This window comes from Pinus tabuliformis, chromosome 8 (genome assembly GCF_031772625.1).
Source record: "Pinus tabuliformis cultivar Carrire ecotype Pingquan chromosome 8, CPIR1, whole genome shotgun sequence".
NCBI lineage: Eukaryota > Viridiplantae > Streptophyta > Pinopsida > Pinales > Pinaceae > Pinus > Pinus tabuliformis.
The window spans coordinates 1,655,320,760-1,655,324,378 of NC_142294.1; positions in this window are offsets into that span (position 1 = coordinate 1,655,320,760).

Genomic DNA, 3,619 nt, shown 5'->3' on the forward strand with positions numbered 1-3,619 from the left:
ATGCATGTGACATGCAGCCAGAACTAACAAGGAAATCATACATGAAACTTAGTACCTGCAAGTAAAACATGTTGTAGCTACTGATTTTGATGTTCCCTTGTTCTTTCCTACTCTTCCTTTTCCTTCTTGCTCCAAATCCAAAGTATGCAACAATGCTCTAAGAGTGCTCCGAGAAAACTTTGTGTGAAATAGTGTGAGAGAGAGAGTTCCAAGATAAAACTGAAAAAAAAAAAAAAAAAAAAAAAAAAAAAAAAAAAAAAAAGATATGAACTGATCCTTAGAAACCTTTTATCATTTAGGCCTCTATTTTCTTGATTTCCCATTATTTTCCTTCATTTTCCTCCTCACATGCACCCTGTGACCTTTCACCTTCCTTTTCTCCTAATTTCCATTATTTTCATAAATAAAATTCCAATAAATGCCTCATGCCTTTCCAAGCCTTTGTCATTTCCTTTGTTAATTTCCATAGCCATTAATTAATCACAAGTGATTCTCATCACTATGTTTTCTTCCCAACATTTAACTTGGAATACGTGTCCCATGACCTTGGTCTTATTTTGTCTTCATTAACTTTACTACATGGATTTTTAACCTCGGGTTGTTACAAAATTAATTTCAATATTCGATATAAGAGGAGCTAACAATAAATTTACTAATATAGTTACCTATTAAGCATAGGACTGTGTCAAGGACTATCAAAAATGAAGTTCAAGAAGAGAAGACTCCCAAGAACATTCAAAGATGAGAAACGCTCGGTCAAACCTATAAAACATTGAGTAAATAAAAATGTTACACACAACTTCAACAATGTTATTACACCACAAAATTTAAAATTCTAATGTCGCGAGGGAAAGTTAAATAAGATGCACCTCTGTCAACAAAGTTTAACACTTTGAATAAAGAACTAGTTAGGTTTGCCATAACTTGGAGTCAAATGTTTATAATGAACAGATGGTGGAAATAACACTGATTATAGGGAGACATATAACATTTGGTGGGAGTGTAACCCTGGCCATAGAGTGACATGTTAGACAAAGGACTCTGGAAGAATGAATGTGACAAAATGAAAACTCAACCAAGTCATTAACATTGCCCTAAAACCTAAGGTGATTATACCATTGATCAGATAACGAACAATCATAATCGTTGAAGTGTTAGGTCAATGTTCTATGTGTGGCAATAAGGATCATCTCCACGCATAAAGATAGAACTTTTCATCATGGAAAATTTTGGGGGCTAATATCTGCAGGTGGGCTAATTTTCGATGAATTTTCCAACAACAAAAAATTCGCTAACTACCATTTTTTCTAAAATGATTTGCCCAAGTTTTAAAATATAAAATTATTTTACCTTACCGCCAACATTATAAAGAGGCTATATATATAATTATTATAATTTTGAATAATTTTACAAATATATCAATAAAGATTATATAGTTTTCATACTAGGGACTAGTGAAATTCACCAATATTTTCAAACTTCAATAAAATTTTCCATCCTTAAAATTTTTCATGCCTTCCATAGATAATTATGTTAATACCTATTCCAATGTGATAACTTATGTGTGTTTAAAAATTAATACCATATTCACGAAAACAAACCAAATACAACGAGCCATGACTACCTCCTTAAGAAAAACTTCAGTCCATAAGGTGAGAACTATAGACTAAGGTCCATATTTTATACCAAGATTTATAAAATATATGTTTGTTGAAGTAATAATACCACGTGCATTAATTTTAATAATGCCTTGCAACAATATAAGAGTTTAAGGGTGTAAATATATGTAAGAAAATTGTACCAAAACCAGGTAGCATATGTGTGCAATTATTTCATAATTGAATAGCAAAAGATTGGAATTTATATCCTCACTAATGACTTTGAACAAATTACAATATAAATCACAATGCATAAAGTAATAAATAAAAAGAAATATTACTATGTTGTTTTTAATTAGTATATGTATACATAACTAAACATTAAGATCCATAGATGTTGAGTGTTATAATAATAGTTACGAAAAGTGGGTGGAATGATCACAAAGGGAGATGATGATGAAACTTTAAAAAAAACAAAAGTAGTGTTAGAGAGGGTCTTTACAACAATTTTGGCACTTATTTCTCTTATCAAAAGTATGAGTGTTATTTGTAGTAGTGTATGTGTCTATTGTCGTCTTTAGTACATCGATGTGAGTTGATTCCATCTGCTCTCTATTGAGCTATATTCTGGTTATTTTAATTTTGTCCCTTTTCACAAGTTTGTGTCATGTTGGGATTTTCTACTGAGCCCTGTTATGGGTTTGTGCAGTAGTGAATTGGTTGATAAAGATGAGGGTCCATCTGGCCTTCTCTTTGTCGACCCTCTTACGTTGTGGGTGCCAACCAATCTTGTTGAAATATTTTCTATGGACAAGAATTGTTTTCTCTTGTCGTGGCCCTATTCTTTTGGCAATCAGTGTTGGCATTTTGAGGGTGGACTTATACTTAGAGTTTAAAAATATACCAGGACTATTAGTTGTGTCTCCCCTAGCATGGTCACTGTCAAACCATATGAGATACAGTTCCAATGCATAGTTTTTACCGAAAATGGAGAGCCAAAGAATGTGCAGCAGGAAGGGGGGAGGGTGTCATGACCCCCAAGGCTACAATAAAGCTCAACAATAGTCCTAGGAGGTTGTTGAGAGCTATCAGGAAATGGTCCCCCCCCAACATCCTGCAAGAAATTCATAATCTATAAGCTTGTGTTGTCCAAGAATGACATGTTTTCTCAGATTCTAAAATCCAGGAAGACATTGTGACATGGATTCTTGACCCAAGGAACACCTAGTAATGAAGGAAGCGTTACTTTAGTGCCTTAACTCTACATTGATGGATAAGATGAAGACTCCGCTGAGAAGAATATTGATGGATAAACAAGTGGGGTGATACACAAATTTTGCTCGATTGGAGGATGTGAAAAGATATCAGTGTAACTAGAACTATCACCTAGACAAGATTAAAGAGTGGATAAATAATATTGAGCTTCACTTCTAGTTCAACCTGTCTCTCATGCCTCCTCCAGGTTCAAGTGCTAGATACACAGTTTCAAGCACGCTTTCTGATACTTGAGTTTACATGTCCAATTTTTGTTTTTCTTTCTACATTGAACAATTAGATAGTCTAGTTATGCTTGTAATGTTGATACTCCTTAAATTTTGGATAAATTGTTCTCTAATTAGGTAGTCAAAAATCTAGTTTGATAATGCAGGACATATGTACAACATAGATCCATCTTAAGCACGGATGTAATATGAGCCGCGAGGGATCAAATTTCCTTAGGTGCAAACTTATTTTAGAGTGAAAAAAAAAGTGTAATTTTTTAATGTTAAATTATATTTTTGAATGTTAAAAATATTACATAACATATGTATCGAGTCATTTTATGAGCAAACATTAAACTGATGTTTTTATTAATAATATATTTTAAAAATACGTCAATATTAATTCATATTGTGAAATTTTATTCCTAATTTTATTCTATAAATATTAAAATATTATCTTTTAACATATTTAATTACTTTAGATGAAATTATATTACATCTTAACATTGTTTTTCTATTTAAAGAACAATTATACCTCTC